The 27808-nt window shown below is 39.1% G+C and overlaps 1 long non-coding RNA gene across 1 annotated transcript; it reads right to left on the bottom strand.

Annotated features, from left to right (window-relative positions):
- Positions 1-18: 18 nt before the first annotated feature.
- LOC109503459 lies at positions 19-26268 on the bottom strand. Its single transcript, XR_006585080.1, has 2 exons — positions 26085-26268; positions 19-175 (listed from the first exon to the last, which is right to left on the bottom strand). It is a non-coding gene; the product is annotated as an uncharacterized LOC109503459 (long non-coding RNA).
- Positions 26269-27808: the final 1540 nt, after the last annotated feature.

Genomic DNA, 27808 nt, shown 5'->3' with positions numbered 1-27808 from the left:
GAAAGCAATCTTCTGAAATATTTTAATTATAAATCAATGCACACTTTATTGGGCCACATGTATTTTGTTAACTGTAGCTGTTCTTTAGGACTGAAAATAACAAGAGGCTGGATATTTTTCCTATCTGGTACCTTTGCTTGTGCCAGCATGGTCTCGAATTTCAGTGTAGAAAAACCTGAGGAAAATGGAGATGGTGAACATTAGATAAGTTTAACATTGCTATGATATATTACATCAAGTCTAAACACTCCTACTCAAATTTTCTAAATGATCTAGAATATGGCTCCGCAATATCTATTCAACTTTCAAAGCAAGCCTACTCTCAGCCGCTGCCCCTCTGCACACATATTCTTTCCCACAATTATACTTGTCTTCTTCGTCTTCAGGAGCTCTCTGCATCCTTTTGGCCTATGTTCACACCTTTATTCTTCAGTAGCCCTTCTCTCAATATTCTGTCACTCTAAATTTACTTGTAAGAGTTGGAGCCACCTCGTTTGACTCTTAGTTATTATGTGGTTTTGGTCTTGAATCATCATTTAAAATATGAACTGTTGAAAGGCAAGTACCATAGCTTCTTGTATATTCTATAGGGATAAACAGGAGGCTAAAACATAATCGATTTCTAATAAAAGTTTGCCGATTGAACAATTGAAGAATAACAATTCCTACATGTTGTGGAAGTACAAGGAGTCAGTGCAGAGGCAGGAGACTCTCATTGCCCTATGGATTCTGTAGGCACTTACTAGTTAAATACTAAGCCAGAGCCACAGTATTGCTATGGAGTCTGGACAATCAACTGTGTCTTCGTGAACATAAAATGCTGCTCACTTGTGAAATCCTCTCCCCACAATGAGATTCTGTTCACCTCCTGAAGGCTTATAGCATTGCTTTTTATTGATTCCCATCTGCAACAACCCAATGCTGTTCTCTTGGTATTAAATAATAGCAATGACAGCAACAGATAACAAAGTGATCCATTCTTTTTAGTGTCAGAATACTCTGAAGGGAGTTCAGTCATTTGTCTGATGGCTTCCTGGTAGGGTTGACCATATCATTTATCGGTCAAGCTGAGGCGCTTCTGAGAACGAAAGGGAACTTTATCAATAATCACACTGGGCCATAGATAAAAACTGGAACTGTCCAAGACAAACTAAGATGTGTGATCATCCTACGTATTAGAGTCTCAGAATTTGCTTCTGGAATAATAAGGAAGGTGATTAGGGTGGAGTGGAGTCCATTATGGTCACTGAATTCCTTTCCCTCCTGTCTTCTAAGGCTACTGGCTTCGTGGTGGTTGTTAGGAATTCCAGACATTAGGAGTTTAACCCAGTAGAATGGCAGCATAAGTATTTATTCCATGTTTTCCCCCAGTGTATTAAAATTAGTCTTTCTAATTTTAATGGCCCAACCATTTCATTCTTTTTCATTCTTTTTCATTATAAACTTTATATACAACCAACACAGTTTTATTAAACTTTCCAATGAGGGAAGTCTCACTCTTCATAAGTCAGGATATTAACACTTTGTTTTTGTGTTTACTTGGTATTGATGCCCATGAGATATTCCTCCGTAGGGTTGCTCAGGCAAATGGTGCAATGGTGATTTTTATGGAGCTACAAGTATTATTATAATTAATGTTATTGCCATAAATGTGTTTATAACAGAATCATTTGGCTAAATGAAGCATTATTTGACACAGTGGACTTTTTGAAGAAGTAATATTTAGAAGCCTGTTTTGAACCAAGTGTAGTCTTGCCATATACAGGAGGCATGATTTTTGTGAATAGCTGGGCTTACCACCTGATAGTAATAGTGGTTTAAATCTATCCCTTCAATATTATCAGAATTATAATAAATCCAGTGGTATTTATAATACCAGTGGTTTAAGTCTATCTCTGCATATTATTAGAATTATAGAAAATCCAAGAAAGCTGTGAGTTTACAAACAAGAAGCATTATTTTAAAAGCTTCCAGAATTAACAAATTTTGTCAGTTGAGACAAAATCATATTTTCTGGGTATAATTTTACAAAAGTGGTTTAAAGGGATATGTGAGGAATGCTCTAATTTGGAATCTTGTCCTTATTAAGTATGCAAGGGCATCATGGAGCCATGAATTAAATGAAAGACAGTATCCTGGGAGTGAGGCAGAGTTTTCTGAAGTCAAGTTCAGTGTCAAGTGAACACGGACTTTTAGAAACCACTCTGCAGCTGCACGGAGACCTTGAGATACATTTTTTTTCTCTGTGGTCTGTCACACAATAGGCAATACTGTATTTAGTGCACAGGGAGACCTGCATTAGCCTTCTCTTTACTCTATGAAAGACCTTCTTTCCTCTGTGGTCTGATGAAGGGGTGTGTGTAAGTCCTTTGACCTGAAGGCAGTCCCTCATCCTATGAACTAGATCACTCCCCCATTCTCTGGGGGGCCTTGCCGACACCCTCTTATCTGTATCCCTTCTCCCACTACACTCCTCCCCACCTCAGCTCTTGTTTCAAATAAAACGTTATATTGAATTACATCATTTTCACGAACATCCACATCATTTTCAAAAACTCATCATTGTCACCTCGTTTGCTTAATTAAGTAATTTGTTGACATAAACAGGATCTTTGGCCCAGCAGAAGCTATAACAGATGGTATCTAAAACCAAAAATAATCAGTAACCTGTCCTGTGGAAGGTGTGAAGCAGCATGTTTAGAAACAAGTGCAGCTATCAGATGGCTTTTATAAATGTCTGAGAAATGCATTCTTCAGACATTAATAGAATAAGGAGAAAGAAGGGATGAACAGTGGGACAAAAAAGGACAACCACACCTTTTTAATTTGAGTGAAGTATTGTGAGTTCAAAAGGTGTTAATTGTACTTAAAATATTATAGTTTAACAATGTAATATTAACATAGGACATATTCAATATGACTGTTATTAAATGTATTAATGACTTTAGTATATTATTATACTAAATAATTTAGGCTATTTATGACTTCTGTATATAAAATACTAGATATAAGTATATGGACACATGTGTATTTGTAAGCATAAGTATAGCTGATACATAACAATGGTTATCTGTGCCAATGCTTTGCTCTCTCAGCTTTTTCACTACTGTATTTTGTTTCTTAGTTTTTAAAATTTATTGTTTATTTCTTTTTTGAGAGAGAGACAGACAGAATCCCAAGCATCCTTATGCAGGGCTTGAACTCACAGACTGTGAGATCATGACTTGAGATGAAATCAAGAGTTTGATGCTTAACCCACTGAGCCACCTAGGCACCCCATTTTGGTTCTTCCTTTGTGTCAAATTTTCTTTGAACCTCCTCTCCCTTTACAGATTTTATAAAAGGTAATCACATTTGTCTAATCTTGGGCTAATATTTATATAAACAAAAAAGTATGAAGAAAAATATGAACTCTAGGTCAAACTTTATTGAGGTAACTAAACACTGTGTTATTACACATTATTTTATGTTTGATTTTGTAGTTTTGTACCAGTGTTAAACTGTTAAAGTAACACTTTTCTCTTAGCTGTTAAATATACATAATTCATTAACCCCTCTCCCCCAAAAACTCTTCCAGGAAAGAGGCTGCTAAGCATTTTTTAAAAAAAATTATTTATTTTGAGAGGGAAGGAGAGTGCATGCACTATTGAGCAGGGGAGGGGCAGAAAGAGAAAATCCCACGCAGGCTCTGTGCTTGGCTCAAGGACAGGGCTCTATCCCATGAACCTTGAGATCATAACTCCAGCCAAAACCAAGAGTCTGAGTTTAACTGACTGAGTCACCCAGGAGCCCCTTTTTAATTTTTGCTTAATGTTTGTTTATTTTTGAGAGAGAGAGCGCGCGCGCACGCGTGCAAGCGAGCAGGGGAAGGGCAGAGAGAGAAAGAGAGAGAGAGAGAGAATATCTGAAGCAGGCTCCAGATTTTGAGCTGTAAGCCCTGATGCAGGGCTCGAACTGACAAGTGGTAATATCATGACCTGAGCCAAAGTCAGATCCTTAACCAACTGAGTCACTCAGGCACCCCCCAGGTGTCCCTTTTTAAAGGTAGCATAGGTTGGGGCATCTGGGTGGCTCAGTTGGTTAAGGGTCTGATTATTGATTTCGGCTAAGGTCATAATCCCATGGTTTGTGGGATCAAGCCCCACATCAGGCTATATGTTGACAACACAGATCCTGCTTGGGTTTCTCTGTTTCCTTCTCTGCCCCTCCCCAACTAGTGGGTGAATGCATGCCTATGTGTGCTTGCTCTCGCGCGCTCGCGCGCTCGCTCGCTCGTGCTTTCTCGCTCTCTCGCTCGCTCAAAATAAATAGACTTAAAAAAAAATAAAGGTAGCATAGGGCACCTTTTCTATGAATGAAGGGTACCATAAATGATTCTGAAATCTTCCAAGCACCAAACGTCATGGCTTCTCATGGAGGCATCTGATCATCAAGGTTAGCATGCTTTTGCTGGGCTCCTAGGTCAGTTTCTGAGAGCCCAGGGTGCAAAGGCAAACCTCCACTATTAGAAAAAGGATTCCCTAAATGAACATCATTTAAACAGTAAATACAAACTGATAAATTGTTCGACTGCATGCTGTCAGGTCAAGCTTCACAATATAGAATAGAAATAAATGTAACTGCATTTCTGTATTGAATGCCTTCGATGTAGTAGGGACTTTTCCTGTTTATTTCTCACATGGCACAGCAAAATAAGCATGATTGTTTCCTGTGTTACTTCACATGAAGAAATTCAGTTTAGATTAGTTGTGGGATTTGCCCAACATTACCCAATCAATAAGTGGTGGAGCCAGGATTCAATTTTTGTTGTCTTACTTCACAGACTATTCTGCTTTGGAAGGGAAGATAATTCAGCTCTTCCCCAACTAAACTGGTATAAAACAGTATCATTTTGAAGCCAGTGGTCCCTGAATGATTCCTCTCATAAGCATTTCAAATAACATTGTATCATTAGCTTAAATTTTGTACATGTGTGGTTTGTGGGGCTTTGAATTTTTTTTTTTTTTTTTTTTTTTTTTGCCAAGACCTACTTCCTCTTATTGGTGGTGAAGTGGTGATTTATCTGATTATGAGGCCAGATTATCAAGGTAGGAGTGCATGGTGGTGGAGTGTCTAGATCCATGTGTAGGTGCTACAAACAGCCTGCAACCTAAGTCCATCTCTCCTCCTCTTTGATCCTTTCCTGCAGCAGTATGAACCTGAGACATTCATAGTTCCTAGGTTTAATTGGTTTTCTTGAGCCTTCTTCTTGAATGACTTTTTGCCTCCAGAAATTATCTGATTTTGAGGCTACTCAAAAGGGATAGCATAGGTACTCAGTTACACATGGGGAAAATAAAACCCACACCCTAGCTGTTGCCATCTCCCCTGTGTTTATGCAGAGGGCAAGATCCTGTTATGGCTTGCTGATGATACTTGCTTAATTACTGGACATTTTATAAACTTTTCCTTAAAAATCTCAGTTGATCTGCCCCATTACCCTGCAGTGATGCCTTAGAAACTGGGCTCATAAATACTAAGTTATAACCCCCACCAAGACCAACTTGGCATTTAAATCCATGGTTTCAAAAGAACACCATAGTGCATTCCATCATGCCACCCAAATGATTTGAGTAGAAAATACTGGAATCTCCTGTGTGTGAACATCAGAGGCTTATTTTAAGCATTCCCAGCATATAGTGACACATGCCTTTATAATTACACCCATAAATCTAGGTGTGACCTGTGTAACCAGAGAAGGAGTAGCACAGACAGAGGAAAAAAACATATCTCCACACTTAAGGACTTAGGTGACAGTAATCCTGCTTTAGAACTGAGATCAGCAACTTTTTATTTTATTAAAGTTTCTAAAATGATAAACCAGTTATCACTGGGAATAAGAGAATGAATGAAGCTGCCTCTGCGTTCCATTTCTCCATTCATCTATCCATTGGTTATTTTTATCAGGGGTATTGTTTGTCAGGCATTTTCTAAGTGCCTTGGATAAAGCTGTGAACAAATGGAGTTAATGTAATTACAATTATGATACATAAAATGAAGGAAATGTGATGAACATTTTCAAATACCAAAGTATAAAGGGAAACTGGATGAACGTCAGAACAGGTAACCATTGACGAGTTCTAATTGTTTGCCAAAGCCACTTCTTGAACATGGGACATTCTCTGGGCCTTCGGGGTGGGGGGTAGATTTGAACATAACTGTGCAATTCTAGACTCTTCTAGATAGTGACAGATAATCTTTCATTCATCTCAAGATGAATCTTTCATTCATCTCAAGATGAATCTTTCATTCATCTCAAAGGTGGAAAATTGATTTCACCATACTGTCCTGTTCAAGCTAGAGTCAAGATTTTCTAACATTTGGGGTGAAAAACCTGTCCAAGCTTAAACCAAGTGGCAAAGGCAGGATTGTTGTCTCTGGAACTTAGAGCACATTGTTCAACCCAGAAGGTGCACAAGGAAGTGCCCTCCCAAAGTCCCTGAAAAGAAATTGCCTAGCCCCCTAGTTTTCATGGACACTCTCAGGGTAAATCTAGGAATGAGGATAGACTTGCCTATCTGCTTGAGCACTGTAGTCTCTAAAAGAGGGAGTACTTTGGAACTGTAGGTTATGGCTAGTGGCCTGGGAAACTACTAAAATAAAATAATGGCCCTTCTATTTAACTTTGAGATGGTCTCTTTATCTTGTGAGGATGACTAACATTGAGACAAAAGTTGCTATGCTTGATTACTTTATTCAGCTAACTGCTTTCTTTGTCTTGTCAGTGGCCTAGAGATCCCCTAATGGCCAAAATTGTTTTGAATTACATATATCAACTGATTAGGAAGGTGTATTGATGTGTATTAGTATTCCTATTTATTATGTGTCAAGTTCCTTGACAAGGACATCATTTGTGGATTTTCTGGGATAAAAGGTCCTCGGTTCACATCAGCCTCTCCCCAGGAAACAGTTCCTTTTTTAAAAAAACTTTTATTTTATAAAGATTTTATTTTGAAATAATCTCTACACCCAATGTGTGGCTCAAACTCACAACCCCAACGTCAAAAGTTGCCTGCCCCACTGACTGAGCCAGCCAGGCATCCTCACAGTTCCTTTATAACACATGAGAGGTTTTCTTGGCATTGTCATTAAAGTTTGTAGGGAGTTGCTTGGATCAGATATGGCATGTACTCTCTTTCTCTGAGGAAGCAAGTAAAGAGTACACGGAAATCTAAGCACTTTTGTTGACTGTACATAGCTTCTTCCTAATGGGGCTCCTTTTGTTGATGTTGTTCTGAAAAAATGCCTGAAGTAGAAAATGAAAAGCTAGAGTTGTTTTAGCAGTCTGCTTTTGTGCAAACAGGCTGAGAGTATATTTCAAAAAGGAGCCCTCTTGGCCAGGCATTTGTAGTTATGAGGGTCACATTCATCATTTGTTCTTTGCCCAGTTGACCAACTATGGTGATTGGTCCTTGCTCTTTGGACTGTATTATCAGCCCAGCTGTAGAAGACTATGGCTCAGATGCTGTACTTGTATCATGAATTCTTTGAATTTTATACACAGACTGGGAATTTTTTAAAAACTTTAGATTTGCCTGGACCCTTTGGTAAAGCCCTGAAGTTGTGTCATCCTGTCCTAATTCCTGGTATAATGTACTGTTGAATCCATATCATGTACTTCCCACCCTCTCCTAATCACAGGGACAGCAAGCAAGGAGAGAAGGGAGGGAAGTAGAAGCCTCAGACTTGGAGGGACTCATGAAGAGAAGGCAGGAAGTCACAGTATTAGGTATCCTCTCTCTCAGTGAGGCTTTCAGACTTTATCCTCATTTCACCAGTCTTTCATTCCCTGACTTTTGCCAACTCTTGTCTCTAGAGCAGAAGGGAACCACTTGACTCCTGACTCAAGCTTTCTGGATGGCAGCACCATAGTAAAAAGCAATTGATAGATTTCTAACAAGTGCAGGGAAAACAGCAGTGTGGCCATTCCTCAAAATTTTCCTGCCTATGAACATTATTTAATGTACAGTCATCTCCAACATCTATTTAAGACAGAAGCCAGATTATCTAGAACACTTGTGTAGCTTGAATCAACCTTCTGCACTGTCAGAAAGAATGTGCCTCTGAAGATGATGAACAGGATACAAAGAAGGCTTTATTTTTCCCCAAGTTGTCCCCTTCTTCTCCCTGCCCTGGAACCTGATATTTATCTTATTCATTAACTTAACAAACCAATATGAATTGAATGCTTGCTATGTACCACTATACTAGGTACTGGATTTGTAGCAGTGAACAAAGCAAACCTCTCTTACACCCCTGCTCACTACTTCTTAGAACTCACATCCTGATCAGAGAAAACAGAATGTACACCATAGAAAAATATGTTATACTGTACATTAGAAGTTAACTGTGTTGAAAAAAACTAGGAAATGCTGGACTGGGGTGAGGGGAAGTTTCATATATATTTTTAAAATTTTTAACAATTTATTTATTTCAAGAGAGAATGGGTTGGGCAGAGAGAGGGAGAGTGAGAATCCCAAGCAGGCTCTGCACTGTCAGCACAGAGCCCAATATGTGCTCAAATTCATATACTGTGAGATCATGACCTGAGCAGAAATCAAGATTCTGACGTTCAACTGACTGAGCCACCCAGGCACCCGGGAAGTTTCAGTTTGTTTTCTTTTTTTTCTTTTCTCTCTCTTCTCTCTTTTTCTCTCCTCTCTTCTCCCCTCTCTTCTCCTCCCTCTTCTCCCCTCTCTTCTCCTCCCTCTTCTCCCCTCTCTTCTCCCCTCTCTTCTCCCCTCTCTTCTCCTCCCTCTTCTCCTCCCTCTTCTCCTCCCTCTTCTCCTCCCTCCTCTCCTCCCTCCTCTCCTCCCTCCTCTCCTCCCTCCTCTCCTCCCTCCTCTCCTCCCTCCTCTCCTCCCTCCTCTCCTCCCTCCTCTCCTCCCTCCTCTCCTCCCTCCCTCCTCTCCTCCCTCCTCTCCTCCCTCCCTCCTCTCCTCCCTCCCTCCTCTCCTCCCTCCCTCCTCTCCTCCCTCCCTCCTCTCCTCCCTCCCTCCTCTCCTCCCTCCCTCCTCTCCTCCCTCCCTCCTCTCCTCCCTCCTCTCCTCCCTCCTCTCCTCCCTCCTCTCCTCCCTCCCTCCTCTCCTCCCTCCTCTCCTCCCTCCTCTCCTCCCTCCTCTCCTCCCTCCTCTCCTCCCTCCTCTCCTCTCCTCTCCTCTCCTCTCCTCTCCTCTCCTCTCCTCTCCTCTCCTCTCCTCTCCTCTCCTCTCCTCTCCTCTCCTCTCCTCTCCTCTCCTCTCTTGTCTCTAGCTGGCTATTTTTCATTGTTTTATATAATTGATTGGCAACCTAGCTAGCATACACTGTATACAGTGTACTCTTGGCTTCTGGAGTAGATTTCTGTGATTCATCATTACATACAACACCCAGTGCTTGTCCCAACAAGTTCTCTCCTCAGTGCCCATCACCCAGTTTCCCCGCTCCTCACCCCCAACCATCATCAGTTTGTTCTCTGTATTTAAAAATCTCTTAAGGTTTGTCTCCCTCTCTGTAACTATTTTTTTCCTTCCCTTTCCCCATGGTCTTCTGTTATGTTTCTCAAATTCCACATATGAGTGAAAACATATGATATCTTTTTCTGACTTATTTCACTTAGCATAATACCCTCCAGTTCCATCCATGTTGTTGCAAATGGCAAGATTTCATTCTTTTTCATCACCAAGTAGTATTCCAACGCGCGCGCGCGCGCACACACACACACACACACACACACACACACACACCCCACATCTTCTTTATCCATTCATCAGTTGATGGACATTTGGACTCTTTCCATAATTTGGCTATGGGCTATGTTGATAGGGCTGCTATAAACATTGGGGTATATGTGCCCCTATGAATCAGCATTCTTGTATCCTTTGGATAAGTTCCTAGTAGTGCTATTTCTGAGTCGTAGGGTAATTCTATTTTTAATTTTTTGAGGAACCTCCACACTTTCCAGAGTGGCTGTGCCAGTTTGTATTCCCACCGATAGTACAAGAGGGTTCCTCTTTCTCCACCTCTTTGTCAACATCTCTTGTTTCCTGAATTGTTAATTGTAGCCACTCTGACCAGTGTGAGGTGGTATCTCAATGTGGTTTTGATTTGTATTTTCCTGGTGAGGAGTGATGTTGAGCACCTTTTCATGTGTCTGTCAGCCATCTGGATGTCTTCTTTGGAAAAGTGTCTATTCGTGTTTTCTGCCCATTTCTTCACCAGATTATTTGTCTTTGGGGTGTTGAGTTTGGTAACTTCTTTACAGATTTTGGATACTAACCCTTTATCCAATATGTCATTTGCAAATATCTTTTCCCATTCTGTCAGTTGCCTTTTAGTATTGCCGATGATTGTTTTCTTTGCTGTGCAGAAGCTTTTTATCTTGATGAGGTCCCAGTAGTTCATTTTTGCTTTTGTTTCCCTTGCCTTTGGAGACCTGTCAAGTAAGAAACTGCTGCTGCCAAGGTCAAAGAGGTTGTTGCCTACTTTCTCCTCGAGGATTTTGATGGTTTCCTGTCTCACATTTAGGTCTTTGTTCCATGTTGAGTCTCTTTTGGTGTATGGTGTAAGAAAGTGGTCCAGGTGCATTCTTCTGCATGTTTCACCAGTTCTCCCAGCACCATTTGCTAAAGAGATTTTTTTCCATTCTATACTCCTCCCTGTTTTGTCGCAAATTAGTTGGCCAAATATTTAAGGGTCTAATTCTGGTTTCTCTATTCTATCCCATTGGTCTATGTGTCTGTTTTTGTGTCAATACCATACTGTCTTGATGATTACAGCTTTGTAATACAGGCTAAAGACTGGGATTGTGATGCCTCCCACTTTGGTTTTCGTTTTCAACATTACTTTGGCTATTCGGGGTCTTTTGTGCTTCCTTACAAATTTTAGGATTGTTTGTTCTACCTCTGAGAAGAATGCTGGTGCTATTTTGATTGGGATTGCATTGAATGTGTAGATTGCTTTGGGTACTATTGACATTTTAACAATATTTGTTCCAATCCACGAGCATGAAATGTTTTTTCTATTTCTTTGTGTCTTCTTCAATTTCTTTCATAACTTTTGTATAATTTTCAGTGTACAGATCTTTTACTTCTTTGGTTAGGTTTATTCCTAGGTATTTAATGGTTCTTGGTGCAATTGTAAATGGGATCAATTCCTTGATATCTTTCTATTTCATTATTGGTGTATAGAAATGCAAATGATTAGGGAAGGTGACATTTGGGCAGAGTCTTTTTTTCCTTAAGTTTATTTAATTTGGGGAGGGCAGAGAGAGAATCCCAAACAGGCTCTGCACTGTCAACATAGAACCCAATGCACAGGTCTCCATCCCATGCATCATGAGTTCGTGACCTGGGCCAAAGTCAAGAGTTGGACTCCTAGCTGACTGAGCCACCCAGGCACCCCCATTTAGGCAGAGTCTTGAAGGAGATAAGGGAAAACCATGGATATATCTGAGCAAAAAGTGGTCCAGAGAGAAGAGAAAGATATTACAAAAAAGCTGAGGCCAGGGCATGCCTGGAGTATTCAGGGGACATATATGAAGCCAGTGTGGTGGGTGCAGAGTGGGCAAGGGGGTGAAGAGAAGATGAAGTTAGAGAAGTGGGTTGTGTAGGGTCTTAGAGACCTTTTCAGGGTTTAGTTTTTCTAGTGAAAGGCAGAGATGTTGGAAAGTTCTAAGCAGAAAAGTGGCATATTCATTTTGGGGGCTTTAAAGAATAATTTTGGCTGTGGTGGTGAGAATGACCTACGGGGGGAGGATGAGAGTGGCAAAAGTAGAGGCACTGACACCCTCCGTAATCATAGTGAGGAAACTGTTGCAATGATAGGGGTAGGTTATGATGGTAACTTGGACGAGAGTGCAAGTAGTGAGAGATGGTCAGGTTCCAGATGTCTGCTGAAGGTAGAGCTGGCAGTATTTCATGATGGGTTACATGTGCCGTTAAGGCAAGGAAGAAGTCAAATAGAAGTCCAAAGATTTTAGTCTGAGGAATTCAAAGAAGGGAGTTGCTATTAACTGGTTGAGGATAAACCTATAGGTAGAAAGTGTTTGGGGGACAGGGAGGTTGGAGAGGGGAGAAAAGATCAGAAGATAATGCCCTGAAAACCCCGTATTGTGAACACATTTATCAGGCTTATTCTTTATTTTCATAAGTACAAAGGGGAAATCTTTTGAAAAATGGGAGGGAGGGGGAAGGAATGGGTAATTTGGTGGCATGGTTCTAGAACCCACGAATACATTTGTCAGCTTAGCAGAAGGTCTTGGACCACGAATAGCATACAGACCCTGTGCCTTGAGATGCTGAGGCTGCTCATGACCCTGGATTACCCCCGCATTCTCTTTCGGTTTTATTTATTTGTTTTTTAACTGAAAAATGAAGGTTCTTAATGTGTATGATGCGTTTCTCTAACATCTTCATGCCAGGATGCCCTGCAGAGAAGTGTGAATAAGAGCTAAAATGAACCATTTCACAATTTTCCTCTCATTCATAAGCTACCATTTTAGGACTTGACGAGTTAGGGCTATTGTCTAGTTAACCAAATCAAGGCAGACAACCAAAGCGAGTAATTGAATTTTGAAAATCTACTTTGGCATCTCTATTATCAAGTTGGACCATCTGTCTTGATGAGATTAAAATGGTTACTACATCTCTCTTTTTGATGTTGAGTATACACAACTAGTGTTGCTCTTCTTGTATACCCGTGCTTAAAAATACATTAGTAGGCATAAAGAAATGGAGCTTCTTTACATTTTGAGAAATAAATTTTATCATGTGGTGTAATTGACTTTTGATGTCCTTTGGGATGTGGTGGAATATTTTGGGACCAGAAGTCAGAGGATGCATCCCAGATACTACTGTGGCACTACCATCCTGTTGTGCTAAGTATGTAGAATGCTACATTACAAGCTCATCTGACAGAATATATGAGATAGGCTAATCATGAGACAGATAAAACTGGCGTCTAGCCACAGTGTGCTCTGGGCCTATGAGTGTGCTACGTACTTGAGGTTGCTGCTATGTTTATGAGGTTCTACTGTATTCTGTCTTTTGGGCTGAGGACTTTCCTTTGAAACTACTTGTTGAGTTGAACGGGCTTATGTAGCCAGATATGAAATCATTGTGAATTCTGCAGTTGCTATTAAACTCAACATTGCTCCGACGCTCGCATTCCAAGCACACAAGCAGTTAGGCAAGAATTGATTTTTGCCATGGATGGGGTGGGGGTCTGAGGAAGCACCTTGGTCAACAACCAGCTCTGGAGGGGATGTGAAACCCATTATTGATCCAGGGCTGAGAAATCAGTGACTGTTGTATTATATAATTATTGATGGAGCCAGAAAATGCCACGGGCAAAGCACAACTTACTATTTGTTATGCTAGATTGTCTCTCTCGTCTGTGTCAGGCCGTTGTGTTCTGCTCTCATGTTCCCATACCATGTTTATTTATACTATGTGCAGTTAGCTTTCATATTTCTCTTGTGATTCCATCTTGGAAAATGAATACTGGTTTTGTTCAGGGGCTGTAAAGGAAATAAATTTTTCTAGACACTTCAATGGGCCTGAGCTAAATACTAAAGTCTGGACAAAGGGAAGATAGGGCACCAAGAAAGATAATCAGATCAGTGTGGAGAGGAAGAGCCTCTCCTATGTGGACCACTTATACCCATTCCTTCTTCTCACCACATTCCCCAAGTGAGAAGGACACAGGTGGTTGGTGTGACCTAGTGGTGGTGAATATTGATTGAGTACCTACTATCTGTAAGGTCATGCAGTAGGCCTCTAAGGAGGGGAAAGAGAGGTTTGATAATGAAAGATAACACAGTTGTAGTCCAGATTCTGGATGAATTGCTCCTGTGTAGTAGTCCATAATCCTTTGTTCAGTTTTACCCACTGCTAGCTCGCCATCTTTCTTCTTTCCCTTCTTCTCTCGGGTGCTGTTCTTTTCTTTGTACTTATCAGCAAACTTAGAGCTCCTAGATAAAACACTGGCTTCTTCTATGATGAATGTGCGTCTTTGATTCCACAGCTATACATCAAATTCATGAACACAGAACAAATGTGTGCTACAGACAGGGGGCCTATGAAGCAATCTTGACCGCTGTCTGGCTGTTTCAATTGATATATCTCTGGGCTACAGGGATATGGGGAGTCTATGGGCAGTCAAAAGCAAGCGGCACTTGTAAATGTTACAGTTCATGGTCACCAATTGGCTTCTGTTCATAAGTAGTTAGGGAAAATATTAAATTGCATTTAAGGTCTTAATCAAATGGTTTACGTAACTGAAAGCTGCCAGTGAAATTAGGGTATCTTAGTATTCTTGTAAAGAATTAAAGAAGAGACACCTTTGAGATGAAAGTTAATTATTGAATGATCAAACAGCCTATGCTAAAAGAAAGGGAGTCAAAATTAGATATAGGGGAAATATTTTCTGTTATTTAGATAATGGTGCTGGACTCATAATAAAAATGTACTTTATGGGTATGAGCATTAAAAACCTTCACTCATAGATGCACAATGTAGAGATTCAAATTATTTATTTTGTAATAGCTTACTTGAAATTTCTTGGAAATAAAAGTAAGTGTGGATTCCTCAGTGCCAAGTTCAATGTTTTAATGTTCAGCTGTTAAAACGAGTTCTTTGGGATGAAAACAAGTTACAGCTGCTGCCCATGTTGCTTATGTATGGATAGTACAACACTACTGTGCAATTCCTGAAAAAAACCGTCTTTAAAATGTGTACTCTGAATACATCTATGAATGCTTCCTGGTTTTTATGGGAACTCTTTCATTTCAGAAACCATAGAGCTATCTTCAGTTTTTACTATGTGCATTTAAATACTTGCATGAATGTTGTCTTAGAAACAACCATGAATTAATCTTTAGTTCCTTGATTTGTTTTTGTTTTGCTGTCCTGAATTTCCTGTAATAAGAATTCTGCTTTTAAAAATTCCAAGCTTAATTTTGTTCCTAAATAGTAATCTAATTTTTTATTCTGATATCAGAAGTGAATATGCAATAATATGGTAACAAATGACTAAAACCTGTGTCAAAAAGAAGCAAAATATGGTTTTTTTCTTTCTCCATATAGATTGTCTGAAAGAAGCTTAGGCAGAGATAAAGGAAGAAGCAAATCAAATTGAATAATAACAAATTCAAGAAATTTGCTAGGAAAAACTTTTCTTAATACAGCAAACACAAATGTTTAGAACCAAAGATTCAGGCAAAATATTCCATTGTATGTGCTCACCTTCAAAACTCAAACTCCTACCCACAGGCATGAGTTGTTCCATTTCTAAACCATTTCTCCCTTCTGATTATAATCTCAATCAACAAAATATTAAATATGTGAAAGCTGAATTAAATTAAACATTGTTTGATTACTTTTTCCCTTTTTTGAGCATTTCATAACCGTGCGTGCGTGTGTGTGTGTGTGTGTTTTAAGTTGGGTATGATGCAGTGTCTATCTATGCCCAAAGATGAATTTATTGGAAATGTTTAAAACATCCATAGTTGACTAATTATTAAAACTAACTTAACACTATAATAAGAAAGACATTTTGCCCTATTTCTAAGCTTTGTCAAATGCAAAGGGAAAAAATAATCAACATCTTGCAAAAGCAATTGGTCAAAGTTATTAATGAGGCAATTCTCTCTGCATAAGGCATCATAGAAAAACTAATGAGAGAAAATGTGACAATAAATTGCAGTCTACTTTAAATTATGTGACATTGTTATTAATAAAAGAGTCAACTTCAGTGGAAGAGATCGACTTTCTGTGCATTACAAGTACAAATTTCATACTTTGTGCATTACAAGTACAAATTTCATACTTTATGCATTGTATACCACCATGTTCTTTTATCTTGAGCCAGAGCTGAAGTCTGTTTTTGTGGACCCTGAGGCCTTTATAATTTCAGGGTCTTTTCCTAAAAAAAAATACCAAAAACTTTCTTTTGAAACACTTATAAAAACTGAACATATTGGCAGGGATTTCCCCAGGATCTTGGAACAGTGCTGTGCTAGTGAAGGACCCTGAAACTTAAGCCTTATTGGTTTCATGATAAATCTGATTCTGTCACCATTCTTTTATTTGAATAATCAGAAATTTTAAATATCTGATATTAATATTCAGGTATTAACCAGTTAATTAATTGTGTGTTCACTGTATTAGTGTTACTCTAAATGAAATAGCAAATAGACACATCTATGTCAATGGCTTAACACAATAAAAGTTTATTCAGAATATATTTGAGAATGTAGTACCTGGATGGACAGCCATTCCCTAAATGACATCTCTACCATGAAAGGGTAAATACAAATATCATGAGCACTCATAATTCCTCCCCCCCTTTAGAACCTATTATGTATCAAACGCTGCAGATATAGGTACTATATCTGACATGGATTCTATACTCAAGTACCCAACAGTCTAATAAGTGAGATACTGTGTTTACAAATGGCTCTAATGCAGAGTGAAAGAATTAATATATTCAGAAGAAAATTAATATATTTGAAGGATCATGATTGAAAAACTCAGTTTTATTAATATTTAAGGGAATAGATTCATTCTTTCCACATGTTTGGAAGTTTCTTAATTCATTTAAGAGTTTATACTACAGGGATTTACAATTTATGATCCAAACTTAGAACTGTCTTCTAATAGGAGCAGGCAGAGTTGACAGCCAACAATAGGTGATCTTTTCCTATTATTATTATTTTTTTTTATTTACTGTTGCTGTATCTACTTTAAAGACCTAGGAAAGAGAGTTAGTCTGGTGGGAAGGAAAGGAGAATCACCCCACAGCTCTTCCACAATTTCCAGCATCTCCTTTGCGTCCTTCCTGTGGGATGTTAGAAGCATTTATGATGAGCTGTAGCAAATTATGCCAAGTTATAAAGAAACATCCTAGAATGAAGGATTGAAATACGCTTTGTAGAGGAAACATGCAAATTTTTTAAGCAAAGATTTTTCATATCCCATTTCAGTTTAGCCAGAGAAAACAGACCCTTTGACAAATAACAGAGCGCTTATATAAAATCACAATCTGTTAAAGGTCCAAACTCAGCAGTTCTTCCTTTCCCTTGAATCTCAATTCTCTTTCTAGTCAGATGCATTCAGCAGCTTGGGCCTATAGTCCCACAGCAGTCTGGGTTTGGGGTGGATGCCTGCCTTGACCAAGTGTGCAGAAGTCCCTTCACCAAGGCATAGTTATCCACATCTCCTGGGTTACTGAGCTCACAAGCCTAGTTCTAGTGAACTAGAACAGAACACCTAGTTTTGACAGATCAATCTAGACCTTGATTAGATACCAGAGAGAAACTTCTTGGGAAAGTGAGCAGCTTGGCCAGGGGGAGATGAAGTAAAGGCAGGGGGGTGTCTGCTTGCTAAGTCTTGTGCTCCCTAAGTCCTTAAGGTACATGCAAGATTTAAACCTTAGCATGGACACGATTCATGTAGATGCTGCCATCTCAGCTTGAAACCTGATGGATGGGGAGGCCCTGCCAGTATCTCATCCATGTAGGTGTCATCTCTGCACTTACGAGCACTTTCTTAGTTATGGCCAGGTTCCACCTAAGGGCTGAGACGTTGATATTTGCCCCATGGCTTGTTTTCAGTATGGAGGAGATAATGAATAACATGAGCTGAGTAGATTATATAGACTCAGCTGAATGAACTGAGATGCATGGAAGACCTCTGAACTAAGTAGAAAGCTGAGCCAGACATCCAGACCTAGCTCCTGGGCAAAAGCAAGCAGCGGGCAAAGAGTACTGGGGTTAGGGCCTTGGGATATTGCCTTCTGGATCTTACTGAGTATGAATGATTGCTGAATGGTGAGGCCGAGGTGCTCCATACCTTTGTCCCCAGTTAGCATTACAGCTCAGGAACTAGAGTAAACCTTTTTGGACAGAAGAAATCATCAGTGGAAGACAGTGTGGATTTGAGGAAAGAATATAGACTGGATTCAGACTCAACCACCTATTATATTGTTTAGTAGTTGTGTGACAGTTGACAAGTCCCTTAACTCATTCAGCCTTTAGTTTCCTTTTCCGTCAAGTGGAATTAATGATTCTGACTTCGACAAAGATATTTTGAGGATTAAATGAGATAATATATTTGCACCAGGTTACTAGTGATGACTCAAAAGATAACAACAGATATTCTTTAATATAGCTGCATACAGTTCTAACTGAGCTGAATACTAATTTAAAGGGAGACATTTTTGACCCCATTTGTTTTTTTTATGTTGGCTTTGAGAGCACCAGAAATGGGGGTATGTTTTAAGATGGTATGCAGCTTCTACTGACTTTCTTAAAAAAAAAAAAAATTGGGGCGCCTGGGTGGTGCAGTCGGTTAAGCGTCCGACTTCAGCCAGGTCACGATCTCACGGTCCATGTGTTCGAGCCCCGCGTCGGGCTCTGGGCTGATGGCTTGGAGCCTGCTTCCGATTCTGTGTCTCCCTCTCTCTCTGCCCCTCCCCCGTTCATGCTCTGTCTCTCTCTGTCCCAAAAATAAATAAACATTGAAAAAAAAATTAAAAAAAAAAAAAGTTGTACAAGTAACAATTTAGTGGAGATTTCACTCTTGAATATCTATGCCAACTGCTTGAGTTTTGCAGGGGAAGTATTCCCAGGGTCTTAGTATCTTGGCGAATAGAAAGATCATTGAGGAAGCAAACTCTGAAATGGCTGTGTGCATGAATAGCTAGCAGAGTCCTTGGATGACAGAGAAGTATAGCATACAGATAAGGTTGCCCTAGAGGTCTCTCTCGCTCTGAGAGGTCTTCACATTAATAGTGAGGTTTGGTGAGGAGGAATATTGGATAATAAGGAGCATATATGAGTTTCCTTCCCTTGCATCACTTGAGTTTTAAGGCATTTATGTAATTTCAGTCTGAGGCAATCCCATACCTACTAATTTGGGTATAGATTTTTAGCTTCAACATCAATTGTGCTTCTCAAAAAGATGAAAGATACATGAGCTCCACGGCTCCTGTCTTCAATTCTCTTTTTCAGTTTTACAGACTTTCAACAGCTTTTCCTCTTTTCCTCATCTAGTATCAATCTCTTGGCTCGCCCTCCTTTCTGAGACAGAGAAGGGATTTTGCTTGACCCTGAAACTGGGGAACTGGCCCATTTTGAATAAACTGAAGCCATCTTCACCAGCCCTATCAATGATCAGCAAAACCTCCAGATGATGCCCCTACTAATTGCCATCGCTTATTATTGAAGTTACAGTGAAGGACCAGAACACCAATGACCAGAATGACTGAAAAAGGACAGTGAAGTATCATCCCTCAAGAACTGTTACTTGGCACGGCATTGGGCACAGGATTAGTGAAAATCTATGAGTGTCCTATGAAATTGTTATAATCCATTAAAAGCTAGACTTTGGTTAAGCAGTGATGCCAAGGTGTTCTCTTTTGTCAGAAACTCATCAATGGCTTAGAGCAAGGGTCAGCCAACTTTTTATGTAAAGGGCTAGAGAGTAAGTCTTTTAGGCTTTGTGGGCCATACAGATTCTGTTGCAATTATCCAGCTCTGCTTTTGAAGCATGAAAGCTGCCACAGACAATATGTAAATGATTGAGTGTGGCTGTGTTCCAATTAAACTATTTACAAAAGCCAGTGGGGGAATACATTTTGCTTATCATCCTTAGTTTGCTGATCCCTGGCTTAAAGTCAGAGGTGGAGCAGGAAACTGATCCAGTCAACCTTCTCATTTAGAGATAAGGGAACTGAAGTCCAGAGAGAAGGTGAATCAAATAGCTAGATAGGGAGTTAGAACCCAATTTTTGATTCCCCTTACAATAGGCTCTCCTTTATACCATGCTGTGTCTTGCTTTTTAATTAATTTTACGCTGGGCCCATCTTCTCAGCCTTTAATCATGACACATAGTCATTTCTGATCCTGGTACTGGCATAAGACATTCTGAATCTAATTATTTTTAAAAACAGAAACACCTTAATTTTGAAATACACTATTCTTGTTGAAACTGCATGGGAAAACCACTCTAAATTTGAGTGGCATAATTTTTACTTTAAAACATGAAGTCTTGGGCACCTGGGTGGCTCCATCAATTGAGTGTTGACTTTGGCTCAGGTCATGATCTCATGGTTTGTGAGTCTGAGCCCTGCATTGGGCTCTGTGTTGACAGCTCAGAGCCTGGAGCCCATTTCAGATTCTGTGTCTCCCTCTCTCTCTCTGTCCCTCCCCTGCTCACACTCTGTGTGTCTCTCTCTCAAAAATAAATAAACATTAAAAAAAAAAAGCAACACATGAAATCTTGTAGGAAAGTTTTTGCAAGGATTGCCTGAAAGCCCCTTTCCTTTAATGCTTTCCATTCATTACCAAACATCCTAAGTCTGATGTTTATCTTAAGTTTACGACTGAGACCTACATAATTTTTAGAATGAAGTCAAGAATGAGGCTTTTAGTATGAGGGCTTTGTCCTCTTTTCATTTTACAACTTTGGCCTAATTATAGTTGACTCATTTGGAGGAATAATATGTTTGATGAAACAAAGGACCTGGACAGAGACAGTGTGATTACCTCAGAGAAATTCTATAATGTGTATATGTTTAGTTCCTATAGCATTTTCACTCCACTTACCAATAAATAAAAGATTTGGGATAACTTTCAAATATGTTTCATTGATGTAAGAGGCATCCATTTAGATTTGTACTTTATAGTTCTCTCAGTGGTGTGGGTCTTCCTATTAATCACAAAAGCACAATGAAATGCTTCTTAGGCTCCGGGTGTACAACACAATGTAGAGTGCATTTTTGGCCATTATCCAGTTTATTTGGTCAATGTAGACAGTCTAGGTAATTGAGGACCTAAATTGGATTTTCTGGCCATAATTATCCCTGTTTGTTCTCACACATCCATCAAATTAATCAGATAATTGCCATATAGCTTCATTTTGTGTTATCCTGACTCAGGTTGGTTAAAAATGAAGGAGGATTGGCCTGAGATTGAGGAGTCTTGGGTCTAGTGTTTGTGAGACCTTTGGGCAAAGTGTTTATCATCTCTGGCGTTTTCTTTCTGGATCTGGTCCTGCAAAGGGTCATATCTGAGGCTGCCTTCAATCTGATTGTATTCTAGGGCTGGATTAGGGTTACATTGCTGCAAATATTTGGTTTCGTTATGTGTATAAAAAAATACATGTGGTATACATATATATAAAAATACATATGGTATGCATATATTTTTATATATGTGTATATATGTGTGTGTATATATATATATGTATATACACACACTCATCATATTTAATTGAGTTGTATACTTAAAATATATATGTATATATAATACACTTAAAATACACTTAATATATATAATATATCATATAATATATACCCTGATACACACACACACACACACACACACACACACACACCATATTTGATTGAATGTTAAACTTAAAAATAGTTAAAATGGTAAGTTTTGTGTTGTCCTTTCCCCCATATTTGTTATTAAGTTGATTTAGGGAATCACGGAATCCATCTATCACTTCTAGAATGAGTAATCTGACTTTGTGATCTTAGTAACTAAAAGAACTAAATGCGTCCTTGTTTTGGTCATCAAGATAACTAGATGAGATTGCCCATTGGATAGCTGATCTATTGCTTATCACAAGACTATACTGGACTCCTTCCAGGTTATCCAGGATGTGTAGGGGAAGGAAGAAGAGACCATACCATTAAGCTTCTTCGGTATGGCAACTCATAATCTTGTCCACAGCAAACCAGTGTGGCTTTCCCTTCAGGCCCAAAGTTATGAGCTGACCTCTTTCATTTGCATCCTGGATAGGAGGAGGAAGACAAGTGATCTAGCCAAAATGAGTTCCAGGTAAACACCAGTGTTCTAAAAGGTATAAAGTAGCCAAATGCTTCATACCAGGTAGTACCATGAATCATAAAGGTTAATACATGAATTACAGTATAAATTCATTAACTTACCGGAATCTTATAAGTGACCTAAACTTAGAATCTTGAGAGTAAACTTAGAGTGGAATTTAAAGGAAGTGGCATTAGTTTCTCCCTCCTTTATCAGTGCTTGTCCTTCCCAGTTTTCATTTCCCTTGGCTCCTGACCTCACCAACCCTGACTACCTTGATATTGCTTGCCTATTTCTCTACATCCTTTACTCCCAAATCTGACTAGCTTGTTCCTGATTGTCTCATCTCTGCTCTTTACCAGCTGTCAGCTTCTGAATGAACCCTTTTCATCCTGCACTTTCCACCTTCTGCAATTTTCTGCTCCAGCACTGTGAAATTCAGAATACAGTTATCTATGATTTGGAAATCATTCATTCTTGGAGAGGGTGGGACTCCTTTTTATGCCCCAGTGGTTATTCATTTGGCCAAGGGCAATTAGAAGAGAAAGATGGGAGGGAATGTGCAAGTGTCAGGAGGCCTCTACGCTAGTTTTCAGCAGCTCTGAAGAATTAAAACACCCAAGAGAAGTGAGAATATTATTCTGCCTTGTAGCTTTCCACCTCAACTCCACTGGAGACTTATAAAAACAATGACACCCTATTTTATTATCAAGTCACACCAGACCCTCAATATTCCTGGATAGTTCATCTGTTATTGCAAAATCTTGACATTGTAATTTTTGTTCTGTTCTTTGATATAAAACTGGATATATATGTAAAAACAAAGATATGGTGGTTTTGGCTTAGCTACATAGAAACATTAAAGCTCCTGCCTTATATGCTTGCTATTTAAAATATTTTGCTACCAGTGTGCCTGGGTGGCTCAGTTGGTTAAACGACCAACTTTTGATTTCAGCTCAGGTCGTGATCTCACAGTTTGTGAGCTCGAGCCCTGTATCTGTCTCTGTGCTGACAGTGCAGAGCCTGCTTCCTCCCTCTCTGCTCCTCCCTTGCTCCTGCTTGCTTGCTCACGCTCTCTTTCTCTCTCTGTCTCTCGAAATAGATAAATAAACTTCAGAAAAATATTTTTCTACCGTTGTAATCACAATTAAACCACTGACTCCAAATCTTTGCTTTTCTAAATATTAATGTCAATAAAATGTTTAAATATTGTAGTGGAGAAAATAACTGTATTATTTTTATCAAATATGATCAAGGACGAGAACATTATAGTTTAATTTTCCAGTTAACCTTAGGTTTGATTGATTACTATGTGAAAATAGTCTGGGATAAATGTGCCTCTGAATAGAATTTAGAGACATGATTTCCTCTGTGATGCTCCTCACTCAAGCATGGTTTTCTGGGCTCCATCCCTTGTGCTTTAGATTAAATAAGCATGAGGTGGAGTCCAAGAATTTTCACTTCTAACAAGTTCCAGGTGATGCTGATGGTACCAGTTAGAGGACTACACTCAGAGAACCACTGTTCTACAGCAGCTGTATGGGCATTTTTTTCAGTGTGTTGTTTTAATACAATAATATATTTGCAGATCTATTTAGAGATCTTTATAGTAATTTATTTTTATGATCCTATTCCTTTCCTAATATTGATCTCTGTGAAGCTAACATGGACTCTCAGGTGGCTAAGATTTCATTAAATTTGGGGAATAAAGGACCCAGCCTCTAGATGGTAAAGTATAACTATTTTTCTCTAAATTTGACCAATCATGATTAAATTTATAGGTTGAGTCTGGTGTTGAGTAAAGTTTTCAAAAGCAACTTGCACACAGGTTATCTGACTATCTTCTGCAGCCCAGATTGCTCTATTTTCTGCCTCTTGACTTTGATTTGTGCCTGTTTTCATCACTCCTGTTGCCTGGGTACCTGTTAAGCAGGAATTCTGTGTGCTTACTCACTCAAATGGAGAATAAAGGCACTATGGAACACAAATAAGCTGATTAGAAATAAGTTCTGTGGACTGAATTAGATTGGAAACATGTACAGGGCCTAAAATTACTTAAGAGAAATAGGACACTAACCTGAACTATATTTCCTAGAAACAGCAAAAAGCATAAGTGGTTACAAAAATACACTGTGTGGTCATTTCTTGCTCGGACAGGCTTTAACAAATCATTTACGTTAAGAAACAGTATTTATTGTCATGTTGTTCTGGCAACATATCAGTTTTCATTAAGCTAGCTCTGGTGCAATATAGTAACAACAGATGCTTTAGCAAACTTGAGATCACGGGCATTCTGGATCCTCTGGGATATGTGATGGTTTGAAAAGGCTGCTTGCACATTAGGGAGGCCTGAGGTGAAGGCTCAGACTTGTGGGGGTGACCCAGAGATGCCTCCTGTACTCATAACATCTGTGCATTTCATTACACAGCCACCTGTCACCCTGGCAAACTTCTGAAAAGTCCACACTATTTGGATTACTTTCTGGTAAAAAATCAACCTTGATACTGAGGCTAAGACTTCCCCAATTTAATTCTGTAAATTATTTTTCCTTATCTGATGTTATTCTGTTCTTGACAAATCTATTAGGACTAGGATAATGAACCATGAGTGTTATTGACAATAATTTTGCCCTTAGGAAAAGGGGATAGTATGTTAGAAACAGCCTTATTTAAAATAGAAATCAAATTGATGAAGTTAATCAAATGAGAAATTCAGAAGTTTATGCTACTCACACTCCTATTTATTCATAGACTAGAATGGAAAGATGAGAGCTTTCCTATTTTCTCAATTCACAACTTGTTATCCCTTAACTTAAAATACATTAATCCAAAGAAAAAACTTTCTATGCCGACTGAAAATAGTATTGCGATTTAAAACTGTATCATCACTTCAGTTGTGTCTTATGAATCTATTTGCTTAAGTGACTTCCATCAGTTGACTGATGTAATTTCTTTAAAATCTCATCAGCAGACACATGTTTCTTGAATGGTTCATATCATAGCCTTAAAATGTATTATACTTTTCAGTTTGGGAGGAGAAATTGCTTTGCATTTATATCAAAACCAAGTCCTGGGTTGCAGTAAAAGATTGACCTAGTTATTGAAAATGATGGCAAGAGAATGAGCTAATGACACACACCATTACTGTCTCCCAATACCTCTCAGCAGAGAGTTGGAGAGTCCAAATTCCAAGCCACATTCTTCTATCTTCAAAACGTGGTTGTTTTACACTTTGTCACGTGGATGCTCTATTGCTGTCTTCAGGGAGCTTACACAACAAATGGGACAGAGAAAAAAACCTACACCCATCACAAATCAAAAGAATGTTGCTAGAGAGCCACTGCAATATAAATTACGTATATGTGTGTGCACAAGTGTTTACTGTGTGGATTTATGACACCCCATGAGGCTTCTTTTTGTCTTTTTTTTCTTTTATTTTTGATAGAAGTTTGTTGTTGTTGTTGTTGTTGTTTAAAGTAGGCTTCATGCCCAGTGAGGAGCCCAGTGTGTGGCTTGAACTCATGACCCGAGATCAAGAGCTAAGATTGAGTCAGACGCTTTACCATCTGAGTCACCCAGGCACCCGTCTTTATTTTTGCTCTTGATAAAAGTTTATGTTCCTTTCATCTTAAAGCTTATTAGGTACATCTTGCTTATTTCCTGAAAATTCAGCGTTCTTGGGCCCATTTTCTGGATCCTTGTCCTTCCTGCAGGCCTCAGGCCCTACCTGATTGACCCTAGTCCTTCGCCTTACAGATAAGCAAACACTATAGCTATACCCCAAATACACAATAGTTAACCAAAGTATTTAGTAAGTTATTAGTATGGACTAAGTCACTTTGCACAAAATTGATGATGGGAATTAATATTTATTGTTTACACATGCAGAAAGATATACATATTTATTTCCCTCTAATCCTATCACTGTTTTATAAATATTGTACTTAATCCATCAATAATACAACATGCTTTCATTAATACCAAGAAATAATTAGAAAACATTTATGATAATGATAATATTACTTTGTACAAATATACAAACCCATTAAACCCTTAGGGAAAATCACAGCTGGTAAGAACCTCAGATGCCCTGTCTGCTATAAAATAGATAGTAGGCTGCTGATTTGACATTTAATGGAAAATTAAGCTAACTAAACAATACTTTAAAAACAGACAAACATCTTGACCTTATATCTTATAACAGGTTGTCTTTACCTTTGAGTCCTACCTTATAAATTGTCTATGTTGTACTGATTCTCCTAATGCATTCTAGTTTCAAATCCTTTTAAAAGTTGTGTTCTGACATTTAGATGTTGACAATGGCTTTCAGTGACAGGTCAAGGTTTTTCACTGAGACTTTGCCACTTGACTTTATTGTTGGTTCGTGGATGCTGCCATACTAAACTACTTGTTCTGATACGTATTATGACTCTGATTCATGTCGCACTATTCTTACAACATGTTTCCAAGTAACCATTGTGACCACACAACTACATATATGAAGTTAATGTACTTAATCTAAAGGTATTCACCTCAATCCACTCAAAGATTTATACTGTATATGGCTATTTATGTAATGTGGCATTTCTTACATAATTGCAAGGAGTAGTGTGTTTAGAACTCCCAGATTTTATATTGTGACTATGGTCTTCACTTCATGCTGTACCACTGACGGTGACAACTTGGGAAAGTTACCTGCCTGATTGCCAGTTTTAGCACCTGGAAAAATATTACCCCATGGAGAAATTTTAAAATGGATAACTTAATATGGAAGCATTTAGTATCCTGATGGTAACAGACCAGTTTCTCTATAGACCTAATGTTTTTCACTCCTGTCGGTTCTTTCCATCTACCCATCCTTCTTTTTATCAACCTGAAATCTTTCATTCTTTTTGGTTATATCTTGTTTAAAGCACCGTGGCTCTGTTTTTGTTAGGGTTACTATGTACGTATCTCTCTTGAGGACAAGGGACTTGGCTTATTGCCTTGTACTGCACTGTGGCTGCTTTTTGGAAAAACCTGCATGATAAATACTTGTTTTAATTGGATTGAATTTGTGATTGAGTCAAATTAATGACTTCCCAGGGAAGGTATTCTCTCGTCTCTCAGATTACCCCGTTAATCTTTGTAATCTCACCACAGGCTCGTGTGTGTGTGTGTGTGTGTGTGAGAGAGAGAGAGAGTGAACGAGAGACCACACATACATACACAGGCCACAAGGGAGGTAGGAGAGAAACCCCCTCAAGTCCTGTCACCTGACTAGGTGAGGAGCATGATTGGAGAATTCTTCCTACTGTAGAAAGCAGATTTTCTCTTCTGAAACCGTTGGGAGAGGAATATCAATATAAGAAAGGTGGAATAAAAGCTAGCAACTGAGATGAACCAAAATACAGAGAAACAGCAGGTGCAGGTGGAAGAATAGAGAAGCGTGTGAGCATATTGAGCCTCTGAGGGGAGGCACTCCTGGCCTGGGCTTAGGGAGAGATTCCCATGGTGAAGGAACAAAGAAGGCTGCATTGACCTGAGTGCTCTAAAGGAGAAGTGGTTAGGACTCTAAGCTTGCAGCATCCCTGCCCAGTACTTCGGAGCCCTCACTTTGTTACTTCCTAACCAAGTATCTTCATACCATGCTTTGTGTTTGCAGTGGGCTTAACAATCATGGTTTATTAATTAATCCTTACAGCTTTGCTCTGGGCTACATCTGTATTATTAGCCTCATTTCATAGAAAAGAAGGCTGATGCACAGAGCCATTCAGAATCCATATGCAGACAGGTAATTAAAGGCCTTAGACAAAGCAGTGGAAGAACCCTATACTTTGGCACCTTAAAAAAATGAAGCTGATTCAGGCTTTTCTGCCTTCCCCGTTTTCAAAATGTTTCACCTGTGGGTTTTTTTTTTTTTTTTTTTTTTTTGGTCGTCAACTTGACTACCTCTTCAGACCCAGCATGCTA

The sequence above is a fragment of the Felis catus genome, chromosome C2 (assembly GCF_018350175.1).
Source record: "Felis catus isolate Fca126 chromosome C2, F.catus_Fca126_mat1.0, whole genome shotgun sequence".
In the NCBI taxonomy this organism is placed as follows: domain Eukaryota; kingdom Metazoa; phylum Chordata; class Mammalia; order Carnivora; family Felidae; genus Felis; species Felis catus.
This window is presented reverse-complemented; position numbering and strand designations above follow the sequence as displayed.